This window comes from Copadichromis virginalis, linkage group LG10 (assembly GCF_057382275.1).
Source record: "Copadichromis virginalis isolate Kocher_CV1m ecotype Utaka linkage group LG10, C_Virginalis_male_GT1.1, whole genome shotgun sequence".
NCBI lineage: Eukaryota > Metazoa > Chordata > Actinopteri > Cichliformes > Cichlidae > Copadichromis > Copadichromis virginalis.
This window is the reverse complement of record NC_140627.1, coordinates 20,030,530-20,037,339: the sequence shown is the minus strand read 5'-3', so window position 1 is coordinate 20,037,339 and position 6,810 is coordinate 20,030,530. Positions and strand designations below refer to the sequence as shown.

General features: G+C 38.4%; 1 long non-coding RNA gene across 1 annotated transcript; it reads left to right on the top strand.

Annotated features, from left to right (window-relative positions):
- The first annotated feature begins 2,328 nt into the window (after nucleotides 1–2,328).
- Nucleotides 2,329–6,134, top strand: LOC146700332 (uncharacterized). Its single transcript, XR_014922545.1, has 3 exons — nucleotides 2,329–2,514; nucleotides 3,947–4,956; nucleotides 5,633–6,134. It is a non-coding gene; the product is annotated as an uncharacterized LOC146700332 (long non-coding RNA).
- The last annotated feature ends 676 nt before the right edge of the window (nucleotides 6,135–6,810 follow it).

Genomic DNA, 6,810 nt, shown 5'->3' with positions numbered 1-6,810 from the left:
CTGACACAAATACAAGAAAACAGCCTTTGAATAGCTGTCCACTGTAGTGACCACTGTCCGTGAAAGGGATAATGTACTGCTGCATGGGCTGGGCTGTAGTTACATCCTAAGGTTTTAAAAACTGAGCTTTCAAATGAATAGTGGTAATAAAAATCAAGAGAGGCCGATAGTGATCACTGCCTTTTTTAGGGCCTTGTTCAGATTAAATAGATCAAGCATTAAAATATGTTGAAAGCACAACAGCCTTAATAAACACAGAGTTGTTTGAGCCTGGAAGCAGAGTTCATAGATCATCTCTTAAAGACCAATTGACCAAATTGGTTTTCGTACGCTAATAGATAGAAGTTGACATAAGAGGGAAAGATGAGACACCGCCCACCCACACTCATTGGATTAACATGTAACAGAGTTCCTATACTTAAAAAACTGAAATCAACTTTGAAGGAAAAAAGCAGCAACGTTTTTATAGGGTTTGGCAGCCATTTAACTTGTATGTAAGTATGTCAACAAATGAGCTCGCAGATGAGGGCAATAATTATGCATTTATTTGTATAATTTTTTGCCCTAAGTTTTGTCATCTCGGTTGGGGAGGTTTGTTTGTTGTTGCCATGAACTGGCTGTGTACCAGCCAGACTGAGGACATCAAGTGCAGGACTCAGGAGACAAAACATGAATTTTACACAGCTTTTCTGCAGGGGCTTATGAACTTGAGAATAAAATACGATCTAAGAAGTACTATAGCTAGGATAAGGATCAGGATGCACACAGCATTAAGAGTATGTAAGACAACAATATGACAAAGAACAGGGGGGAACTGAGGACTTACATGAGGTAATCAGGGAGATGGAGCACACCAGGGACCACAGGTGAACTACATTTGATTAACGAGACAGGGAGAGCAAAACTGAGGCTGTATCCCAATTCAGGGTCTGCAGCCTGAATTGGCCCACCTGGCAAATGCTCGGTGGGCCGAAGATGGTCACTCACAGTGGACATAAATGGTTTCTTTCACTCCTCTTTCAAAACTCAAAGGTCACTCTTTCGAGGATGCCAATCTTCACGTTTTGGACAGAGAGGACAGATGGTCCTCTTTGAACAGAGGCGGTGGTTTACGACACCAACTGTCTGCTATCTATAATCCAGTTTTGAGATTCCTTCCCAGACGCTTTAACGCCCACTGACACCCTGGGCCATATGACCTCAGGAAATCACATGATAGGGTGGGGCCAGGTTTCACAATGAGCTCACCCGAAACCTTGGCTGATTGTGACCCACACCCGCTTTCACACCTTGGCTCATGTGATTAGGTAGAGGATCATCAGGGGGTCCTTTGTCCCTCTTTGGGGGGATACTCCCACTAGGTTTAATGCTTTGTATCTTGTTCTATTTAATCTGAACAAGGCCCTAAGAAAGCCAGTGATCACTATTGGCCTTTCTCAATTTTTATTACCACCACTCAATATACCAATATACTAAGTATATTGGGTTTCACTGTATAGGGTTTTGTTTTTTTATTTTACAAAATGCAACTCTGAATGAACTAAATATTGAACAGAAAATATATTGTAACATTCTGCAATCTCAAATACAAATTTCAAAAAGTAAATTCTTGAAGAACAGAAAAGATATTCATTGTCAAAGATATTATTATATATTATAAAAATATTAATATATTGTGGAACTATGAGCAACTATGAGCAAAGTTGTGTACAGTATTGTGTACTTACTGCTTTGCTAATAGGGACAAACTTCAGGGGAGTTCATAATGACAAAAAGCTCCAAACACTGCTGTAAGTCAGGTTTCTTCTTTTGTTTTTGTGACCTCAGCATGCTGTACGGAAGAGGATTAGGGCCACTGGAAAAAAAAAAAAAAGAATTCTGACTTTAATCTCAGAATTCTGACTTTATTCTCAGAATTCTGACTTTTTTCTCAGAATTCTGACTTTAATCTCAGAATTCTGACTTTTTTCTCAGAATTCTGACTTTTTTCTCAGAATTCTGACTTTAATCTCAGAATTCTGACTTTTTTCTCAGAATTCTGACTTTATTCTCAGAATTCTGACTTTATTCTCAGAATTCTGAGATTAAAGTCAGAATTCTGACTTTATTCTCAGAATTCTGACTTTTTTCTCAGAATTCTGACTTTAATCTCAGAATTCTGAGATTAAAGTCAGAATTCTGACTTTTTTCTCAGAATTCTGACTTTAATCTCAGAATTCTGACTTTTTTCTCAGAATTCTGACTTTATTCTCAGAATTCTGAGATTAAAGTCAGAATTCTGACTTTATTCTCAGAATTCTGAGATTAAAGTCAGAATTCTGAGATTAAAGTCAGAATTCTGACTTTAATCTCAGAATTTTGAGGTGGGCACCTGCAGGCTTCCAGCTTCGGTGACAGCGATGTGTCCAGTTTGGCAGGTGGAGAACTAATTCACTAAATATGGTGGATATAAGTGACTTTTTGCGTGGCCGAGGGGTCCCCGAAGATGCTATTTTATTAATGGAAGAGCAGAAGGTGAGTAACTAAAAAGAGAAATAGTTTGGTGTCTCCTATTTTTACAGGAAAACAGTTACGGTACAGTTACGGTTAGCTGTTAGCATGCTTGTTAGCTTATAATGTTATATAGGAATGAACGTGTTTCACGATGTTACAGTATACTAGGTGAATTGACGTTTTAACTGTTGTTGATCGCAGGATCATCCCAGATGGGTTCGTTGCATTTTATTTTATTGTTCTACTATTTCAGAGTTTTTCAAGGCAGTTAAGCGGAGCTGTGTTACAGATGCTAGCCGCCTGCCAATATCACTGATATATTTGATGTGTACAAGTAAGTTACACTTAGTACAGCGGAGGAGAGAAGCTGTAATGAATGTTTATGCGGATATTTCACTCAGAAAAATGGGTGGCGTTCATACACAGCCACCGACACAGCCCCGGTTGTTGTTCTGACGGTGGCCGACTGACGATCCCCTCACAACATGTTAGCTAACACAAACTAATGTAGTGCATGTAACTGTGTATACGTTAGTGGTACAGTGTCGGAAGAAATGAGCAAACTGTTTATAATGTCAGAATGACATCATCTTTCTCCTATATATAAAAGTGCTGGCTGAGGAGCGCTGCCGGGTTGAACTTTGACCTCGGAGTGACGTGACGTTTGTTCGCACAACCAATAGAAGTGCAGAAAGTCGCAAATCAGGCATATTGTTCGCATAAACACAAAAATAAATAACGAAATAATCCCGATATTGTGCCAAAGACTGATTTACAATGTTACTTTGTGTTCTATGTGTAATACCTTTGCTTAAATGACTAAATGGACTGTGTATTTATGACTCTGCGTTATAGTCTTACATACATAAGTAACATTCATATGTACAGATAAAAATGTACAGAGCTATGTACACAAGCGTGTACACAAAAGTCTACTGCTGATCGAGCTGCTCAGTGGTCGTACAGTCTCATGCAGAGAGCGTGGAGGTGTTGTCCATGGTGGATGTTAGCTTAGACAACATCCTCTCCTCCCCAGTCTGCTCAGTGGACTTTAGCAGACCGCTAAAGCTGGCCCTCCCGACCAGTTTGTTAAGTTTCCCCCTGTCCCTCTCTGCCATTCCACCACTCCAGCAGACCACAACATAAAAGACAGCAGACGCCACCACAGTGTCGTAGAACATCCTTAGAAGACGTACTACCTACATCATAACCAATCAAGTCCCGCTTTTTTTTTAAATACAGAAGAGGATTTATTATTTACTGAAAGGCTATGCCTTAGTTTGCTTCTTTCATTATTGTGTTTCGCCCTGCATAAAATAGATAGCTTTTCTGATAACTACAGTCAATACTCTCCTACTGGCATTAGCGGTGACCTAAGAGGCTTAACTTTAATATTGCTTTGCAGTGTAAATGTTGCAGAAAATGACTGTCTTTTCTTTCTTCCTGTGTGCAGATTGACTGTGACGTCATAGCGCTGATGGATGACGCAACTTTGGCAAACTACATTCCCTCGTACGGAGACCGAATTGCCGTCTTCAATTTCTGCAAAAGCAAGCAACCACTGTCAAAAAGAAAACTAGGACTTCTGCAAAAAGTTCACCTCTCAAAGTGAGAGAAACAGTGGCTGACATGTCAGATTTGGATGACTTAATAAGACTGTATTTCAGACTTTCTTTCAGTAACAAAGAAATACTTTCAATTTTAGCACATAGTCATCAGACAATTATAAGTGTTCGAACTCTAAAGAGAATTTGTAAAAGACTTGGGCTTTTTAGAAGGAAGAATCAATCAAACTTGGAGGAAGTGCTAGCCTTTGTCCAACAAGAGATCATGACAAATGGACAGATGCAAGGTTATCGTTGGCTACATCTACGTGCAATTCAACATGGATTTGTGGTGTCACAAGATACTGTAAGATGCATAATCAAATTGCTTGACCCTCAAGGTGTGGAACTGAGACGAGCTCGACGGTTGAGAAGACGACAGTACAGCTGCAGAGGGCCAAATGCTCTCTGGCACATGGATGGCTATGACAAGTTGAAACCATATGGTATTGCTATCAGTGGCTGCATAGATGGTTTTAGCCGCTATGTTTTATGGATGGAGGCTTATACTACAAACAGTGACCCTAAATTGATTGCAAGTTATTTTCTGAAAACAGTTTCATGCATCAGCGGATGTCCAGAAAGGTTACGTGCTGACCGAGGTACCGAAAATGGTTGTGTCGAACAAATGCAGATGTTTTTACGGAGAAACCACACAGACAGTTTTGCAGGTGAGAAAAGTTTCCTTTACGGAAGAAGTACGGCCAACCAACGTATAGAAGGATGGTGGGCTACCCTACGCAAACAGAGTGCACAATTTTGGATGAACTTATTTCAAACTTTTCAGGATGATGGCCACTTCACAGGGGATTTTTTGGACAAAAGTCTTATCCAATTCTGCTTTCTCAATCTTATTCAGGTAAAAGCATGTGCTCATGCTATGTAATGTCTTAGCTGCATAAATAGAAAATATAAATATGGTTAGAACATTTTTTTTCTTTAAATTAAATATGAATTTTATTTCCATTTTAATATGTCTTGATGCATGCTCAATCAGCCAGGTAAGGAATGTTTTTTGACAGAACATTTCTCACACTGAAAACGCTACATCCAGATGAACAGAATCAACTTTTTGGGATTCCATTTTAATACTTTGATGGAATTGTATTCATGTTATCAGTGGAAGTAACTGCACCTTTCTCAGCACAGGTTCATGGAGCATTTTTTTTTTATTTATTGCCACATGGTTTAAATTACTATGGAGTCTGTTACCTAGTGGTCCTTTGGGCACGGTTTCAGAAAGCAATTCTATCATTTGGTTAATTCTCTATTGAAAATTTATTGTAGAATCATTGCACACTGAGTATAAAGTGTTGGGCTATCTATTCAACAGCAGAATCATGCAGCACCATTCTGTGTCCATGTGCTGTTTAGTGAAAGTGCTCTTTTGTTGTTGCTGCTTGGTTTTACATTAATTAGAGGTCAGTTTCTATGTCTGTTGATTAATGAGTTAATAAGCCTCAACTTTGGCTAAATCTACTGGTACATGGTCTGTTTCATATACCAGTACTTATATTGTGTTGTTTTTCATGTAGGATGAACTTGATGAAGTTGTGAACACATGGAACTCGCACAAAATCCGGCCAAGTGGTAGTGCAGCATCGGGTCGACCAGTAGTAATGTACTCATTTCCAGAGCTGCACAGTGCTGAGGATAGACTGAAGCCTATTTCTATGGAGGATATCACTTTGTGTATGGAAGAGTGTAGCCCAAAAGGTCAACACCCCTGTGATGAAACAGTCTTTGAACTGTGTTGTCTGCTTATGGTAGAAAATGAATGGGATGCCCCAGGAGATCCACTTGGTGCTGCGGATCTGTACATTAGGTTAAGAGAAGAAATACTGCAAAGTATTTAAGGAACTTCAGTGTGTAAATGTACAAATAAATACAAAATATTTCTCTTTATCTTGATAACGTGATTTGATAGTAGGTGCCATGTCTTACAGGTACCTTTTATGCAGGTATTTCTGCACTGCATTAAATGAAAAATGTTTTTCTACATTCACACTACCATTAAACAGAAATGTTTATATATTACTTGAAAAAGCTGAATATTGTGATATTATCAATCAGTTATGAAACACATGTCAATCCTTTTAAAAGGCCATACATTAAACTGCATTTACAAATGTTATATTTTTGATTGAATCATAAGTGGTGTAAACCTGCCTACCAGTAAATTGCAACATAAATTTCTGTGTTTTGTTGCCAGACATGTGCATAGTATATAAAATATAAACTGACCAGCTCCCTGCTCATTGTTTTCTGTATCAACCTTTACTCTTAATATTCATGGCTGGAAACCCAGGCACCAGCATATGATATGCTAAGTGCCCGGGTTATCTGTGGTATGTTTCAGCAAACCATAGTAGCATTAACAATTCTAGGTCTTGACAACAGCATGTTTCTATAAACGTATCATTGTTAATATTTAAAGTCGTTATGCCTTTTGGGGAGCTTTTAGTGCAATTATATTAAAGCAAAGTTATTATAATCATTTACCCATATGAAGATCCATCACTTAATTATTAATGTATTTCACTTCTGTTAGTTGTAAGATATTTTAGCTGGTTTTTCATGTAAAATGACCACGAATCATTGCTATACTGATTCAGTGTTAGCTGTTGTATACAAGGCTCCTTCATGATATGAATCCTAAAATTATAAGAAACATACCAAAAATATTTTGACTTTTATTTGTAGTATCCCAGCA